Genomic DNA, 19882 nt, shown 5'->3' with positions numbered 1-19882 from the left:
TCGAAACTGCCGCGTCCAATCAATCAGTCGATGTCAGAACAGCACTGATGCAAATGACTCGTGTCCTAACAGTTGCGTCCAAACGTAAAGTACCGATCACTTCCTATATATGTATGCTCCCCACTTTCATAACATTAAAAACATCTTTCCCATCCTTTGAAAAACCCACTCTTATTCATATATTGTCACCTCGTAGGCCGGAATTACATTATAAAAGTTTTGTAAAAGTGCTTGTATAAAACTTGAAAAATGCAACGAATAAGCTGATCGGTTACATTCGAGCCACACACTTTTACAAAAATTTTACAGTGATAAACGACAAACATTTGCACTTTATAAATGATTGCTATGTACTGTATCGTACGTACAGGGTGGCAAAAAAGTCCGTAGAAACTTTAAAAATGAATAAAAACCGGAAAAAAAAAGAAAAATAAGAACGGTTTACACACAGGTTATTAGCATCGCTGGGTCACGGGAAATTTTGACAGGGAAAAACCCCTCAAAAACAGCCGATAGGTGGCGCAGAAATACAAGTCAAAGAAAAGATACGCAAATAACGAAAAGGATGGCCCCCCAAATCGTTTATTACAATAAACGTAAAAAAATGTAATAAACGATAATAAATAACCACCACAGGGAATAACACATTGCAGGCAAGTTACAAATCCAGCAACGGTAGAGTGCAGCATGCCAACACACAATCGTAAATTTGATGATAATGTTGCCTTTCTCTATATGATGACAATCCCTCAATATCTTCAACGATATTTTCGTTTGGTCCACGTTATACATTCTGCGCTCGTTATTGCGACCCCACGTTACAGCGACTATTCCATTACAACGATCAGTAGGATAAGCCTCAGATGTTTTGTGTAAAACAACTATCATATATGTTTCACTTTCTATATTCCGGCCCTCCCAATATAGCGTTCGTTTCCGATGGGTCGTTATATTGAGCGTCGACCGTATCGAGGTTTCACTTTTTTAGTGTTAGACTTAATTCTTAGAAAAACTATTTAAACTTATTCCACTGTTCATTAATAAATGATAGCACAAATTTGAATGCAATAGGAAACGCTTATCAAAGTGAATTATTCCTCATTTTATCACAGATAATTGTTATTATGGTTACTTAACCAGGCCGTATAGTCGAGTGTCTGCTCAACGGAACCCCGACCCGACATGAACTTCAAGGGTTCACCCTCACATGCCTGATGCTGGGGGTGTCCAACCTCCATCAAAGCCGCGCTACTGTCATCAAGACCAAAGTATGATTGGCGTGCATGTCACAGAATTTAATACCGAGTTCATACGTCCCGTTTTAATGGGACAGGATTGTTTTCATTAATATAAATCCCGGAGTCATGAAAATTTGTAATCTTTCACTTCTTTCGAAAAGAAAATTTTTATATTTCTTAATTAATCGTCTGTTGGTAATCGAGGCAGGCTTGTCACTGCAATTGATAAAAGCTCACCTCGGTCTCAGGCCGGGATTACGCTGTAAAAGTTTGATAATAGATATTTTACAAAAGATGAAAAAAACAACAACCTCTAGTCCTTTTGGTTGCATAGAATGTAACCGATACGCTTATTGGTTGCATTTTTCAAGTTTTATGTGAAAAGAACTAATACAAAACTTTTATAGCGTAGCCTAATCTCGGCCTTACGCACCTGAGCTCGAGAAATTCGGGGTACTTCAGCTTTCAGACTAATCTCCACGTGGCCGTAAATCCCGTATATACGGGACGCAACCCTATTGACACCATCCAATATTTCCCTTATGTGGAAGTTTGAGGTTGGGAGTTTTCAAGGTGGGAAAAAACGGTTATCAGATAATTATTGTTACGAAGGTCTACCCTGGGCCATCTGAACAACGTCACAAGATGCTCGGGGGAATGCACCCTAATGCTAACCAGTGCAATGCACCCTAATTTAGAATCTTCTAGGTTGATGATGAGAGAAATAATTCCGAAAGAGTCATGGGAGAAATAATTCTAGAATTAGCGAAAATTATGAAAGAAATAATTGCAGAATTGATGAAAGAAGTCATTCGAAAATTGATGGAACAAATAATTCCGAAAGTGAGGAAAGAAATAATTTTAAAATTAGTGTGAAAATTAAGAACCCATGACAGAGAGAAATAATTCCAGAATTGATGAAAAAAATTGTTACAGAATTAATGAAAGAAATAATTCCTGAAATTCCAGACTGTATTGAAAGAAATAATTGAAAAATTCTTCAGAATTGATTGCAGAAATAATCTCAGAATTGATAAAAATTCAGAATTAATGAAAGGATTATTTTCTACAATTGATGGAATTTGAGATTTAATGAAATTAATAATTCCACAATTCAGGAAAATTCACAATTAACTTCTCAAAAGAAATTCCAGAATTGATGAAAATTCAGCATAAATTACAAGAATTAATTTAAGAATTTGGTGAAAGCCTCGTATGATTGACCGTGAGTGTAGGGCCCCTGTGCCATCACACCTGTCGCACGCCTCCTTAGGGCGGCCCCGAGGGTCTTTAAACCCCTGGTTTAAGAGAGATTTTTCCCTAGACAAAAATTTACTTTTTTTGAGAAAAATCCTTCACGTGCCACTCATGATACCTCGACGTTCCACAAGTGGCACACGCCTAATCTAGGATGGACATCTCTAATGTCAACAGCACGAAACATGTCAAACATCAGTCATGTCAAACATGGGAAAATCCCCCGTTTTCTGTCACCCCCGTCAATATTTCTCATATCATGACGTGTCCGTGTCTTTTTTACTCACTTAATAAAAAAAAAAAAAACCAAACGGTTCGCCCTTTTTTTTCACGTAATCGATGGAACTTTAGATGACTGTGTTTATGTGTATACGTGACGTCACTCGAGGGCGCCACCGTCGCCGGATTCGCGCGCGTGGAGTGGTGGACCGAACGGAACGGACGGACGGAACACGAGCCTCTTCGGGAAAGTCCCACAGTCTTCCAATTGCTCCTCCAGAGTCTAGTCGAAGGTGGATGTCGTGAGGGGGTTCCCTTCCGTTGCTCTTGAGAAAGGAAAACATCAACTCATGTGTTTTTGAAAAAAAACAGAGAGGGGGGTTCCCTTCAAGGAAAACATTCGTCGCTGGGTGCATTTTTTTTTTTTGTGCCGCCCTTAACGGGTCTTATTCTCCACTTTTCGGTTGTTGTTGTTGTTTTTCTTCGCCCCCCTTACGTGGAAAAGAAAAAGTTCTTCGAACTCCATCGAAGAAAATATTAAGAAAATTGCTTTTTTCGTTGCCAGTTTCTCCAAAAAGTGTTTTTTTTTCTTTCACCTCCCCTCTACATAATCACACTGTGATAAATAATTACTAAAACAAAAAATAATTATCATTGCCATAATTGCTTTTCTTCGTGAAAAAAATCCCGCTGTTTGTCTTTGAAAGAGAAGAATACAAACACACACACGCACGAAAGATGAAAGTTGTGAAGGAGGTAAGAAAGTTTACTTCTCTTATCGTAATTTCTTAAGATCAAAGAAATCGAAGTATTATTATACAATTGAATGACAGTGTATTTGTTATTTATCTGTTTATATATAAGTGTTTCTCCCTGAACAAACTCATTTATCACAGGCTTCGTCTGAGCCTGTTGTTATGCCTACTGTCAGCTCCAACTTATATTCTAGCCTGACTTTTCCATTTACCTGTTAAAATGTTTTAAAAGCATACTTTTATGCATTTGTTACATAAAATAAAATAAATTTCTCTGTTGTTGTATCAGTGTGAGCTTTAGATATTTTCATAGCCAGCAAGGGTAGTTCCCTTGGGCAGCGGCGAGAATCATTAAATTCTGTCTGTAGATACTGAAAACCCTTTAGCCAAAATAATGAAGTTCATGTGGAAGTTACTGACTGGTCTGTCTGTAATGTTAGGAGTAACCGGTAATACGGAATGAGATCCCCGAGTAGTAACTAACTAGAAGGTATTCTAACTTCTGGTTCGGATACAGGGGATTGATCTGGAATAAACTGCAAAATCCAGTTTCAATCAGCATGAAATGTCTCGAAATGATTATTGAATAATGATTTTACGGATTGATTTGACGGTTCTTGGCTATGGTTAGAGCTCATGTTAAGGTCATTTTAAGAATCTTGCCATATATATCATGTTGTTTGTAATACCTTAATATTCAAGTCTAGAAATTCATGTTAATAATGTTTTGATTGCTGAAGTTTGGGGTCTGAAGAATGCAGAAAATATTCACATCTAATTGGAATGATTTATGCAAAAAACATTGAAAATGATATTTAACTGAGCGCTGTCAATGTGCGTGTGTTGTTCAATCAATACTACGATGGAAAGGGGACAGTATTGTATTGAATGTTTAGTCTTTAGTACATTGATAGTCGGGACGAACCACGTGTTGCCAACTAAAGTACACACCGAGAAAGTTTTGTTCTCTTTTGATGAATGATTCGTCCCGATGGCAGACATCGACCTCAGGGGGGTTGTTGGTGTTTCAGCAATTTCCGCATCAGTTGACGAAGATTTTTCGGTATGTACTTTAGTTGGCAGCACGTGTTTCGCCGCGACTACCGATGTACTAAGGACTAAACATTTTGAATACAATAACGCCTTCCTTCCCAACGTAATATTGATTTCGGCGTTGACAACACTCTGTTAAATAGAATTTCCAACAGTGTCATCTGAATTTTATTGTACAAAATCCTTCCGAATAGCGCTGATTGTTTTCTGTATTCTTCATTTAGGACCATAAATTTTACTATTAAAATATTTTTAGCACCTGAATTTCATAGTAATTGCCATGCAATAGTAGTCTGAATGTTATTGGGGTATTATAGTATTATGACAAGTAGATTAAAAAGTCTCAATATTATCTTAGTCTGAGCTCTAAACCATAATGAAGATCCGTTAAATCAGAGTTCTTCAATCTTTTTCTAGTCGCGAGCACTGCCTGCACCCATCCTCCAAATAAGAACACCCTTACAGCATGTTTGACATACAAATGAATGAAATCAGGATAATTTCAATCCTCGAATGTATATAATTTATACAAGGTGTTTGATTGAGACGTCGATGAAGTGCTCGCGAGCATCAAATCGGACACGAGCATCGAGCACTCTGGGTTCTTCAGGGAGTACCATGGTGCTCGCGAGCAACGGGTTGAAGATGCCTGCGTTAAATGAATCTAAAAACCATATATTCTTGTCGAGTATTCGATAATCGAGGCTCATTTGCGATCCCTGGACGAAATTCTACAACGAATTGACTTTCACATGATTGAAGTTTTTGAAATTTCCAAATTTACAGGATAAATAGGATGGGCTACGAGTTATTTTCTGGACTTCAATTGAATGTTTCGACAAGGAGGGACACGAGTTTCGGTTGATTAGGTGCGACTCCAGGTTGTTCTGCCGTAGGGCTGTTAACAAATGGAATAGCTCAACAACTGTTGTTGCGAGTTTTACCGAAATTGGCACGTTTAAAAATAAATACGATATTCATGTTGGAACAAATCGTTGAACTGCAATCCTAATTTTTACGGGAAGTGTATTATGTTTTCCTTATTCTCTAGTTTTTGGTGAAAATTGTTTTTGCTTTGACATCCATATTTTGTGGAGATTTTTGTCAACAGCCAGCTCTCGTTAGGAAATTTTCCTGCTCGGTTGGCTTTTGTTGATATATTTCTGTTTATTTATCTTCTGCGGAAACATGTGGACCACGAGTTGTCGTTGTTAATGGAAATCTCATTCTAAAATATCCTCCGGAAAGTTTTGTTTTTCCGCGTCAAACAGTGGTTGAGTCTTCTTATCGTTTTATATGTTTTGGCCGTTGAATTTTAATGACTTCCGATCAGCGCTGGATCAGGCATTTGCTTTCCACAATCGGCAGTCATTTTTCATTCCTACTTTCAGTTTTTCTCAGAGTTTGATTCAATTCTTTGATTTGCAAGCGTTGAAATATTTATAGAACAATTTTGAGGAGTTATGCTAAGCAAATGACGTACCCTGGACGCTATTACACGACAAAGTAAAATAGGATAGAATGGTTTATTAAGAATGAAGGGGAAAAAAACACAATATATATAAATACAGTATTTCACTCAAGGGATCGCTTGAACCGTCCAGAGTATACAAACATAATTTTTTCTGTGGTGGCAAACACTTTCGTATACTAACAAGTACTAAACAAAATACAAGTATACAGATAGACAAATATTTCAGAGGCCTAGGTGTGACAACACTGTATACTGGGGCCGAGAAGTACCTTCCTATTGTAGTAAAATATTAATATAATTGATAATTAGTGTTTTGAAAGCTCTTAATTCATTTTCATATTTTATTTCATTCGGCAGGTTATTAACATATAATGCAGCCAAATGTATGAAATATTGCCAATATTTAAAGAAATACGAGGTGTTCTACTTCAGGGAATTTATATAATTCCACTGTATCTATATGAATTATTCATAGAGATTTGAATAGTTTAAAAATGTCATTTATTGTTTGCCGATTTACTTTTTTTTTCATTGTTGGAGAATGTACAGCAATATGTCTCTTCCGCAAATGGTATTTCCCTCCAAAATGCAAGGGTCAAAAATCTTTCTTGCTTGGTTTGTCAAGTAATAAGAGACATGCGTGATTCTATTGGTAATTATAAAAAGTTCATGAACAGCTCACACGTAAAAATCGAATGTTTAGGAGTTGCTTGGAAACGTCAATGCTGAGACCATTTGATCATTTCTGTCGCACCACGGTCATTTTCTGCACACGATGGCTATAATTAGACCGGGACCTACAATTTATTGCCGATTCCGAACGGTAGGCTTGTTTTTTATACTCATCGAGAGGTTGGTGCGATAACCCCTCGATGGGGGGATTCCCTGCGTTAGCAATTTTTTCTGCGGTCAATGTCGCCGCTTCTGTTGTACCCCTGTGTCAGGAAAGATTTTCTGACAAGGACGAACCGGGTATCGAACTCGCGACACCTCTAAACATCCTTTGGTACTCTACGCGAGTGTCTTATCGACCTGGGCTACCGCACCCTCAATGCTGAGACAAGCTCAAAGTATAAAATATATTTACTTGAAAAAATTTTGAAAGCCATGTTGCTTGAGAGCAGCAACACTGCCAGATAAAGGATTAAAAGCGAAGTACCTTTTTGCAACTTGCTTTAATGCTTTTGAATTCAGTGACCACCATACTGGAATATATTAACAACATAAAAAATATGTATGAAGTAAATAACGTTACCCGATTGAAAAGACATATCATTGCGAAATTATCATCGAGAAATTACTTTCCCCTTACCATCAGCTCCTCTTCGTGTACTTCATTCTGAATTACTGTAATTGTTAGGGGCACAGCCTAGAATTATGTTGGTTATTGAGATCTATTTGCTGCTTTGTGATGTCTTGATTCTACAAAACCTGACAGGAACAAGAAAATCCAGAAAATTCTGAAACATTATTATCATCTGTTCGCCAGCTCTTTATGGCTAGAAAGTTTCCTCAGCAGAGAGAAACTACCTAATCCGTACTCCAATAATCCGGACTGATCCGTGGCTCGAACAAACACACACACACGCACGCACGCACGCCTCTCTCAGGCTATTATTTTTTCCCCCAAAAATCAGTTTCGAAATTGTTTCTTTTTAACCTAATCTTTCTTGTTTGTTGAACGCGAAAACATCGAGAAAATGTGTTGAAAATATCCTGAGTTTGAGAGAGAGAGAGAGAGAATTTGTCAATCCAATGGATAATTCGCAATCTACGATCCACGCAGAGTTTCATTCTCCACAAGAACCTTCTTTTTCCAACCGAAATGTCGGCTTTCGTCAATCATGGTAGGAATGGGCAAATGATTACGTGAAACGGTGAGTGTGTGAAAGATACGGATCGTGCGCTGCTACGCGAGTTTGGTGAAAGTGTCACTTTAAAAACTTCGAAGAATAAAAACAAAAAAAATGGCAGCCATACTGACATAATACATGGCCCGCAGCTCCGCTATTTGGAAACGGCCACGATGCTGCCGAATTCGATGTATCCACCGAACGTGAAACATCGAACCATTGTGTCTAGGCAAGAGAGAGAGAGAGATAATGACTTTTTTTTATTAAAATCCAATAGAGAGATGCTAAAAGCTATGAAAAAAATAAGTCTTATAAGTCTAATAAGTCTTATAGCATAATGATGCTATAAGTCTATGAAAAAAAAGTGCGGTGCAACAGATGCATAGGAAAGTAAGGAAACACAGTATGTGTAAGTGAAGTGAATACCTGGACTGGTGCATAGGAATGTCCCGTTATCCTGGAATAACTCGTGAACCGTTGATCCTAGAAACATAGAGGTCATATCTGAAGTATTACGGCAGCATCAATGGTGGGGGGGGGGGGTTGTGATTTGCTGACTTTCGCTGACAAGGGGGAGGGGGGGGGTTTGGATGATGCTTACGTTATCAACCACCCTTTATGAAGATATGAAATATTCTTGATGTCATCTTATTCGGTGCGCCTAAAAAACGGTAAAAAATCTTTCGATAGTTATTGGGCACCTGAACTAAACTTCTCCCTATTAATAAGGCCCCTACAGATTGATTGATTGTTGGCCGCTCACGCGTCCAGAGCTGTTGCGCAAGACAACTTCCTCTCTTCACCTCCTAGGAGGCAAAGTCTCCTACAGAGCAACTTTGGTGACCTCTAAATGTTTCACGGATCCTTCAAGTGCACTGTAAATGTGTCCGGGCCGCTCAAGTGCTCTAGAACTGTGCCACGTATCGCTCAAGTGCTCTAGAACTGTGCCACGTATCGCTCAAGTGCTCTAGAACTGTGCCACGTATCGCTCAAGTGCTCTAGAACTGTGCCACGTATCACTCAAGTGATCCGTGATTATGCCACGGATCACTTAAGTAATCTGGGAATGTTCCGAGGGTAACTTGAGTGATGTAGAAACGCACTGTGGCGAAGAACCGCCGCTTAAGTGCTCTGAAACTGTTGTGTCACGTGTCACTCAAGGTATCTCTAAATGTGCCACGGATCGTTTAAATGTTTTGAAACTGTGTCCCGGGTTACTTGCTCGCCATCCGGCCAGATCCGGCCGTCCATGTTTCGGTATCTTCGCAACAGCCAGTTGTTAAAAAACCTTCGTATGGTAGCTGAGAGTGACGTCATCCTTGTATAAGTCGCCATCTGGTGGCAGCGTCAGCAGTTGCGAGCCTGACCGGAGTCTGGTCCGGCCGTCCATGTACGGTCCCTTTCAGTGTACACGAGCTCCAAGAAAAAGATTCGAGAGATTCGGTGCCTCTGTAGTCTAGTGGTCTAGGGCGTTCGCCCGGAAAGTGAAAGGACGTGGGTTCGAGTCCCCGCAGGGGCAGTTGAATTTTCTCTCTTTCCAAAATATATCTTCGCAACAGCCAGTTGTTAAAAAGCCTTCGTAGTTCCTACTATTTCTATGAATTATAAATTACAATTAAATAACGTTCGAGTGTCTGAATTTCTAAAGTGTTGTAGGGTTGCCATTCATGCGTCGGGACAGACTTCTCCATTCAAACGGAGAAGACCATGGGCGGAGATGTGGGGGGGGGGGACTGCCCTCCCCCCCAGCATCAAAGATGAAGTCGACATGCATATATGTATAGATGAATCGACATCATCATCACCTTGCCCCCCCCAGACTTCCAAGTCTATCTCCGCCTATGGAGAAGACACCTCACATTTGTCTGATCAGCGTTACGAATCACTTCGGGCAGGGTAATTCAATCTTTTTCTGAACACACAGTGGGCCAAACTGAAACTTTCCATGTGAAGCCTGCGGGCCACCAAGTCATACCCCCCATATTTCCCGTTAATAGACAGGGATTCCCCAAATCACTGAACAATTTATTTACTCTGAAATGATTTCTGTTATTAAATTTGAATTCTTATTTGTTTCGGAATAGCTTCTTCTCCACCGATTTCGATTTCTGAAATTTTCTCTGATGATTCTCTGATTTTGTTTTTCGTTAATTTCAAGTTTTCATTAATTACGAGAAATTATTCATTTCACCAATTCTTACTTTTTTTTCCATGAATTATTAATTTTAACAATTCTCTCAAATCACTCTCAATGGTTCTGAAATTATTTCCTTCAGTAAATTCTGTAAAGGTGCAATTATGGTTTAGTAATAGTAGTAGTAATTCCGTAACTATTTGTTCTTTTTTTTTCAGCATTTCTGTGAATTGCATAATTACGTATACCTTTCGGATGCCGAATTTTGCCTCTCGATTTGATCATTTTGATTATCTTCTTGTTGCACCACTGTCATTTTCTGCACCCGAGGGCTCAATAGACCGGGATCTACAATTTATGCCCCGATTCCGAACGGCAGCCTCTTTCACACTCACTGAGAGGTTGGTGCGCTAACCCCCCCCCCTCGATGTCCCAGCGGCTGCAATCTTTTTCTGTGGTCATGTCGCCGTTCCGGTTGTACCCCTATGTCAGAAACGTTTCTGAAACGGATGAATCGGGTATCGAACTAGCGACATCTCTGATACTTTAGGCGAGTATCTTATCGACCAGCTGGGCTACCGCGCCCTTTGCCTCTCGATGTAGCCTATAAGAAACCATAGGCCTCGAAAAAGTGTTTTAGCTCCACGTCCCCAAATTTAATTCCTTTTAATGTATCAAATTCCCTTTCTAATTCCCTTTTAATGTATCAAATTCCCTTTCTAATTCCCTTTTAATGTATCAAATGCACAGCATTACTATTGAATCTGGGAAGCACCTCACAGATGTAAATTCAGAAGTATACGGTACAGTGGCCAGTGCTCTTTAACACAATTATCCTTTTTTAAATTTAATCATTTTATGTGAAGTAGTTATTTTCTCAAAATGGCGGGCGGCAAAAAAGCTCCGAAGGCCACATGTGGCCCTCGGGCCATGCGTTGAAAGAGACCCCCTGCGCTACGATTCCAAGTACGATTCATGGGAAAAGAATCTTTTACGGACCAGCATACGTCGGCGCTTCAGACATTATTTCTATTCATCGGTCTCAGCCTGAAGCTATCCAATAAATAACAACGCGTAAAGGTAAAGCCAAGGATCATGATATTCAAATTAAATTTTCCACGCAAAAAGTCTCTCCCGTATTTCCTTTTTTTTTCTTCCCGATTCCCAGCCGGTAAATGTCACTTCCCTCTTGGAATTGAGAAAAATTAAAGACGCTATATTTTCCCGAAGAAAACAAATAAGAACAATACGTACTGCATAAAATTTTCAGGAGCTTCATTTCGCGGAAAAGTTGACAGTTCGAATTATAGCAGGAGGTTGCAAAAGAAAGAGGAGTTAATTTATTGTTGATACAAGTTCAAGTTCCATGTCAATATTTGAGGAGCCCAAAAATGTGGAATCCGGGAAGGAAATTTCAAAAGCCCCGGATTTCTCTCTCTCTCTGTCTCTTCATTTGTGTTTTTATTCTTTATCTTCAGGTTGAAACCATCTTGACAAATGTAATCAACACCGGAAAATGACTTCTCGAAGGTTCGATGGGAGGTTGCGTTGTTAAAGGGGGGAGGAGGGGTATTTCGAGCCTGGCCCTTGTAATTAGTATCGACCACCTATATCTCTCTCTCTCTCGTTTTCACTAAAAAGGAGAACAAGAGAGAGGAGATTCTTTTGCCGATACCATGTATCCGGCGATGCGAAAATGGGAAAAGAGTGGGGTTCAGATATCTCCAAAAATCTCCTTAATTTTTTCGAATTAGCCGAAGTGCAATATCCTGTCTTTGAAGATGAAACCCGATTCTCTCTCTCCAAAAAAAAAAAGAAAGAAGAGAGAAGAGTCTTTAATGAGAGAGACCTGATACTGTTTACAATTTTTGTTCCTACCTTCTACCAGAATGGATTTTGTTAATTTATATATTTCCGATAAATTCGCCGATGGAAGGAACTATTTATGGAGATTTACGGCAAACGGATGCGAAGCGTGATTAATGAATCGGCGCGAGAGGTTAGTAAATATGCAAATTGTACTTTTACATAAAGTGCGCAGCAATGGTTTCAAAGCTGAGAATTTCCCATTCAGCTGCACGTGGCAGTCGATCGGGTGGAACGACACAGGACTTCGCCGTACCTGTTCCCCGGTGTTGACGAAATATCTTGCGAAATCTTATGTTTTATGTTTGGACGTTGACGAGATATCTCTCTTATTCAGGAAATTGTCAGCCTACACATTTTCCATATCTGATTTCTCAATTGGACATTATTTGTTTAACAATCTTCCCTGCCTTGCACCTGTTGAAAATCGGAAGAGAAACAACTTCATGGAAACAGATGTGGCATTTTACAGCGCATTAAAAAAGCTTTCTGAATGTTAATGCCAAGATGAACTTCAGAAAGAAACGTTGGTTATTTCCACTTGAAATCGAGCCCTTCTCGCAATACGGGGAAGCGCACTAACCAATATACCACAGAGAAACATAATTTTTTCTTTCCTTATTATAACACGAACAGTAGAATGATGTACTGAGCGGAGACAGTAGCCTCCCTTAACACAGATGGGGAGGAGATAGGAAAGAAGGATAAGGGAAGAAATAGTTTTGTCTACGTGGTACATTGTTTACTGAACTTGCCCGGATAGCAAGAATGGATCGATATCCGGTGGAGGTAATCAACTTTTGTTTCCAAAGTTTATCTCGTCTTCAATATAGATAGTCTTTTATACCAAGGTGTAAAAAAAGGGATCTCTCTCTCTAATGTTGAAAGTGCGTTCAGCTTTTCTGTATTACGCACCGACATATCCTGGACTATGCAACATAAATGTTTACAACAACACGCTGGAGTTAGGTTTCTTCCGCGATTGAGGTGTCAACGTGGTGCAGTTCCAACAGTATTTGAGCAAAGCATTTCCTGCAGAACATCAGATAGTGATTGCAGCGCTATTCCTACAGCATTGAATTGGAACTTTAGAATTTAGGATAGCAGCGCAGTTCTAACAGTGTAAGAAAAAAATATTCTGCAGTTCTCCAGGTAACAACGTAAGTTCTTAAATGTCCTGAGTAAAAATGAAGTTCCAGCAGTATTTAGATAACACTGCTGGAACTTTGCGCAGTTTTTGGCAATACCCTAAGTCAGGGGCTTCCCTTTTTAAAACACTCTTTTTCTAACTTTTTCCACCCGAAGAGCCCCATTTCCCCGATCGACGCGTGTCCGCGGCTCTCCACAGCAGTTTAACAAAGGATCGCTTCGAAAAATAGATCACGGCCACCAAGAAAGGTTCGCGGCACACGGTTTGAGGACCCCTGCTTTAGGTAACAGTGGATCGTCTATATACGGCCTCGGGAATGTCACACACACTCACACAAAACAAAGGCAATTCACTGACCTAATCTACTCGTCAAGATGGATATCAAAGAAATCTCAAGTGCACTTTCTCGGGACGGACGTTATGAATATAATAAGTCAAGGTTGACTCGTGAGAACGCGTGACCAAGCGAATTTCGGATAGAGCGTCATTGAATTACAAATCATTTTCGTAGATGGAACCACGGACAACAAAGTAATTCGACTTTTATTGTTATCATCATTTTGCTAAAAGATCCCACATGTTTAATCATAAGCCCATGTCACCTGTACGTACGTACAGAACTGTTTTTTTTTAATGCTTTATAGAAAATAAATATTTCTCGCACAGCTGCGCATATAAATGGAGCTCCAACGGTGACTTTGGATAGCACCGAAGTGTCAATAGTGCTGTGTGAAACAAAGTGTTTCCATCACAGGTGGGACGAAGTTTCTGCCGTTATTTATGTAACAAGGCCGTTCTAATAGTGTTGGAACGAAGCATTTTCTTCAGAACTTCGGATAACGGCGCAGTTCCCCAATAATGTAGAGGGGGAAAAATAATTTTGAGCAATACGCTCCAAGTAACAGCATAGGTTCTTTTATTTTCCATGTAAAACGCAACTCCCCCGTAGATAACAGCGTAAATCAAAAGACCTAAACTACCGAACAAATGTCCACTTTCTCGCGAAACTTTTAATGTATTGGGCATCAGCAAGCAAAGCACCTGGCAGTGCAACCACTATCATCACATCACTAGGACCAAGACTAGTGTAACTCACAGCACTGTTCGGACAGCTATTCTTCCTCCCTTTTCTGCAAATAGTAAATAATAATACATACAATCACTCCATACATTAATTTGGTGTTCAAGAGACACAACAAAGTTCCAGAGTGTTGTAGGTATCAAAGTATCCACACACCTGCGCTTTAGATAACAGCGCAGTTTTCGACGATACCCTAGGTGACAGCATATCGGCAAAACGCTGTCTCAGAAATGTCACGCGGAAACAAAAGAAAAGCAATTCGCTGACCTAATCTACTCTCAAAGATGGATATCAAGGGATTCTCGAGTGCACTTTTTTTTTCGAGACGGGCGTAATGTATATAATATGCCAAGGTTGAAACGCGAGGACGCGAATTTCCGAAAAGAGCGTCATTGAATTAGGAATCATTTCAGAGATGCATCCGCGGGAGCCAACAAAAGAATTCGACTCTTTATTATTATTTATTATTTCGTTGGAAGAGCCCAGATGTTTATTATAAGCTTGGCCCCATTACTCTTTCTACACACACACACGAGCTGATACTCGATTCCGAACGAATCTTCGATCGCATCTTTTTCCAGTAGCAGCAGCAGCAGCAAATGCCTCTCGAGCGAGCCTCTGATTAGATAAAAGGGTTCTTCTCCTTATAATAACTGCCGCCGACGATCGACGACGTCAAATTGTAGAACCTCGCAAATGTAAACGGAAGACGCTTCCATGTATTGAAAGAAAAGTAAAGAAAATGCCAGATATATATATTATTATTATGCAATTTTCTTGTTGTTTTTTTCTCCTTGCTCTCTTGCTTATCTCATTTTCGGAACGTATTTTCTTTTTTTGGTTGTGGTTCTTCTTTGCTGATTGATACCGGAGACCTAAGTTTGCTTACTAATGAATATCTTGCGATATTTTGTTGTTTCCTACACCTTGCAGGCTCTACATGCATTAGGAAACTGCCCACATATCGTTCAGCCACGAAACCTGAGATTTGGCCAGTGGCTATCCGCTGGGGACTTTCCCGAACTTTTCCCTTTGGTAGTCGAGACGACATCAAAGACAATGGATCGGAACTAAGAAAGCAATTTCCTGATCGAGCGAATCTACGTCTCAGGAAGTGTTTCGTCTATTCAAGAGCTTTGTGCGTACGAAATATTGGAAATACACATTCGAACTCGGTTACAACGTCACCTCGGATGCAACGACGTTATGTAGTGGCTGCGATTGATTCCCTTCGAGAATAATGCTATAATGAACCTTGCTTAAAATGTCAATGGAAATGCATTGACCTCGGATATAGCGACGCATTTTTTCCGCTATATTTTTTATTTTTTTTATCGTTTTCATGGTTTTCTCCCGGGAAGTTCCAAAATTTACCCCTTTACGATCACGGACGTAATACTGCGTCCAAACACTAGTGGAATAAATTCAAATCTCCGAGTTTTCTTTCGCCCCTCTTCACCATCGCGGAGCTCTGTAGTAACCGTATTAACTGAGATTGTACTGAGGTCCGTATTCACCGACATGTTTTAAACAGTATTCACAATATTTGGATAAGACATCAGCATAGATTTGTTAAAAACCTGAAGTTAACCAATCCGTGTCGATCTCTTATCAAAAAATTGTGACTAGTTTAAACCATGTCGGTGAATACCGCCCTAAACAGATTAAATGTCTTAAATTATGTTCCTATGCAAAGCATTTCAGATAAAATAATTCCGTATTTGGAAATATTTGAATCAATATTTCGATCAAATTTTCAAACATGAGGAAACACGAGTCAATTCAACGAATACAAGTGATGATTTCTAAAATTACTGATTAAAAAATCCAAGTTAATAAATTCCAGGATATGACAAGCATATTCAGCATATATCGCCCTTTTCATATCAGGGAAATGAATGCGCAAATTTTCATTTTGGGTTTATCAGCTTGTTGGATCACTTATTTTGCTATCTGAGTTTTTCCAGAAACGCAAAAATGTGTATCCCGCTATTGAAACATATTTTACAAAACATTAAAAAAAAACTTCCATAAAGTAAAATACGAAGAGTAAACATTCAAAAGTCGTTTTCCAAGTTCTAGAAATTTGTACATTCATGTGTTTCTGATATAAACGGGAGAACGATATTAAATAGCTTAAAGGGAGAGCGCGGCCTTTATTTCTTAATCTATTTCTGTATTTGTTTACATCCATTCAGTGAATAGATGCGTGAAATGAATAGAAAGCATCAGTTCATATTATATAGTTATCAACGCTACGTTTGTTATGAATGAATATCGTTTAAAAATATTCGATTAAAATTTTTTGATTGATCATTTAAAAATTTTAATCGATTCCCAGTCCTAAGTTGCACATTGCACAGACACGTCTTTATCATTTTATCAAAACAAAGCTTCGTTTACGTTTTTTTCTTGTTTATCATGGTCCATAATGCCTACCATATTGCATGGCATGACATATTATTGCCTCTATACAATCATATGTTTTATACTTGAAAAAAAGTCTTACATACGTCAACCTCGGTTGTTATTTTCCCATTATTATAATGGCAATTTTTTTCATTAATTTCAAATTCGCATCTCTTCTGAATTATCGTTAATTTTTATTTGGTGTGTTCATACTTTTCTGTGTGAACAAGGTTTCCAGCTACCTGGAAAGTCAGGGAAATGAAAAAACGGTCAAGGAAATATGCAGATACTGTACTTGATAGAAGTCAGGAGAGGATCTTCATGTGATGGAATAATTTGAAATGAATAAGATTTTAGTGAAAGGTCAACATTTAAATTTTTTTTTTTATATCGAGCACAACTCAGGCCTATCGCCATAAGCAATTTACTACCTAGCGAGTTGTGCCGGAATTGAGTAAATAAACTCGCTTCAGGAAAGGCGTTATGCTCGCAGGGGTTGCAGATCTAGATGAATGGACTCTTAGATATTGTCTTTATAGGCTCTAACCCTCATCCGACCCCTAAATTTCATTAGGCTATTTTCACGGGTAAGTGTGTGTACCTAACAGTCTGAGTGAGTATCTAGTGTTGTGTATGATTTTTCAGTGCTGCCATCTATATCTCAGAAGTGAAGTGAGTGATGTGTAGTGACTGTATATTTGTACTGTTTGTAGGCCTGTTGCTCTCTGTGGCGAGACTTTATAACGGGGAGATCGAGTCCCATTTGCGCCTCGAAGTTGGGAACCACAGAAAACCAACTTCAGCTGACCACCACCGTGGGGCTCGAACCCGGGTCCCCGCGATGCGAGTCCGTCACTATGACCACTCGACCACCACAGCGGCAACATTTGAGATTATATTTCTTTGTTCAGGAGTTTTGGTCAGGGAAAATCAGAGAAATGTCTTTTTTTTTTGGGGGGGGTCATAACCATGGCTTCTTAACACAAGGGTTTTTAACCCATAGGTCAAGTTCCTTTATGTTATACCAGCGTTTCTCAACCTTTCTGAATCCGAGGACCAGTAAAATATATAAGATAATTCGACGCACCTCTAACTAACAGCATGAATGGCATGGCCAAGCGTCATAACCTTTACTAATAGTTAATGAAGATAGCTTTCATAACATATCAATTATACTATGATAATTAGGACTAAATATATAAATACTCATCTTAAACTCTGTCATGTTCAACGATTTTTTCCGTGAACTGCATTTCATTTCATTTCGATTCCAAGTAAGTCCTTCACTTTTCCCCCCACTAATTCATAATTTTCACCGATTTCAGCAAACGATTGGAGATTTTACTGACTTACGGCACCGTTTTTGGTGATATGATTGGCATTGCCCCTTATTTTGCCGTATTTCAGATCACAGTTTCCAGCAATGAAAGTGGTCCTCAGTAATGATGAATGTTTTTTTCCTCATGAAATGCATTTTAGTTTACCGCGATTTGCTGCAGTCTTTTATTTTCCGACACTTCAACAATTTGCCCCAAATTGAATTTTTTATAGTTACAATTTACTTCATATTTAATATTGCGATTTCCAGTATTTTCTTCGATTAGCTTATCGTTACTCTAAGTATGAAGGTCTAGTTTCTATTTGATCCCATAAGAATGTTAGTAACATGCATATAAAAGCATTTTTCATTCAATTATAATTAGAATAATCAAGTCTGCCTGTGGACCATTAGTTGAGAAACTTTATGGGATCTTTATAATCAAAGTTCCACTTTGAAATGACTATAAAAGGAAAACTACTGGACAAAATATTATCAAACGTAGTAATAGTTTACAGGAGCTCATGGGATTCAATTTTCCGCAAAAAAAAAATAGTTTAAAAACTCACCACCAGTGGGGAATGGCACTGTATGCAATATTGCTGAACAGAATAAGACATAAAGACATCGGTTTAAAAAGCTTTTGATCATTTCTAAAACGTGTTACAAAGAATGTTCAATGTGGCGTCCACCATTTCCTGAAAGCAAGTTAAATCGGCACGACAGGGAATTTTTTACCCCTGAATATTGGAAAATGGACTGCTTACTGACGTCACAAGCAGACTGCGGAGGCCTTCTATCTCTAGGAGGTGTTGGTTGAGGTCTGGTGACCGGGGTGGTCAAGAAACAAGGAAGTGTTGTCGACTTATAATCGGGTCATCCGGGAAATGATGCTGAAGTAACTGTTTGACACATGTACCAATGGTGGAGCCCCTTCCTGCATAAAAAATTCGTGGTGTCAAAAATGTCTTCATGTCTTATTTCGTTTAACGATATTACGCATAGCGCCATTCCCGGCTGCGGTGGCGAGTTTCTAAACTTTTCTTTTCGCGGAAAAATTGAATCCCATGACCTCTTTGAAACTATATATTGATTGATAACATTTTGTCCATTAGTTTTCCTTTTATGGTCATTTCAAAGTGGGACTCTAATTATAAAGACCTGCATTTCGTCGATCTCAATAAATTCACCGTAACGAATATCATTCTGAACGTTGAATATTAGACACGGCCGTATTTCAAGTGCCGATCATCGATCCCAACAAAGAAACACAATCGAAACAACATTAAGGAAAAGATTGTTATACATTTCTTTTAATAGACTTATAATCGGATCCTTTCATCCGGAATAAAACTAGCATTAAAATCTCAGGAGAGAGAGAGAGGGGGAGGAAAACAGCTCCGGAGACGATATTTATTCGTCCCCGATCCCTTATATAATCGTTTCCCGGAGAGAGAGAGAAAAAACAAATATGCTGTCGTACACGCCGTTAGCATATAATTACGTTCCAAAAACATTATTAATATACATATCTATGTACGTACACACATATGTAAATGAAATATAAACCATAGAAATTTATGTATTCAATGTCCGTATTTTCTCGATTCAAAGTGAAGAGAGAGAGAGAGGTAGGAAGAAAAACGCACATATAACTGAAATCTAATGGAGTGTAGCGCTCTCCACGGCAGTCCGAAATTGCTGGCACACACATATGTGTATATATATATGTATTTTTTTTTTCCAGGAATATGTGATTCCTACTTTAAAAATAAAATTACGGTACTATTCATAGCAAGAAATCGCTTTTAGTGTTCCGAGAGGAAAAGGAGCGCGGCGGGGCAAAATCTCGACGTTCAGGCTTTCCGTGGTCTCAGAAAAGATAAATGGAGTGTACGGTTATTTATTTCGGAGGTGGGCCTGCGTGTGTTTGTGCAGGATGATGATGATGATGATGATGATGATCATGATGATATTATTCCAGAAAAGTTTTCCCGTGTTTTATTTAGATCCCGTTCCTCTCTTCTAACGTGGAATCTTTTTCTTTTTTTGAGGGCTGTTTCTCTTTCCGGAGG

At 39.0% G+C, this 19882-nt stretch overlaps 1 protein-coding gene and 1 non-coding gene across 2 annotated transcripts in view; both read left to right on the top strand.

Annotated features, from left to right (window-relative positions):
* The first annotated feature begins 2970 nt into the window (after positions 1 to 2970).
* LOC149081332 (bone morphogenetic protein 1-like) overlaps positions 2971 to 19882 on the top strand; it is a 265551-nt gene continuing 248639 nt past the window's right edge. The window contains exon 1 of the mRNA XM_089238168.1: positions 2971 to 3470. The gene's annotated coding sequence lies outside the window, so the exon portion shown is untranslated. The remainder of the gene's footprint in view (positions 3471 to 19882) is intronic.
* Positions 9295 to 9368, top strand: TRNAS-GGA (transfer RNA serine (anticodon GGA)). Its single transcript has one exon. It is a non-coding gene; the product is annotated as a tRNA-Ser (tRNA).

The sequence above is a fragment of the Pholcus phalangioides genome, unplaced genomic scaffold (genome assembly GCF_987345545.1).
Source record: "Pholcus phalangioides strain wild (caught in Gottingen) unplaced genomic scaffold, Ppha-v1.0 ptg000010l_1, whole genome shotgun sequence".
Taxonomy (NCBI): Eukaryota; Metazoa; Arthropoda; class Arachnida; order Araneae; family Pholcidae; genus Pholcus; species Pholcus phalangioides.
Note: the sequence above shows the minus strand (reverse complement) of the source record. Positions and strands in the feature narration are given on the sequence as shown.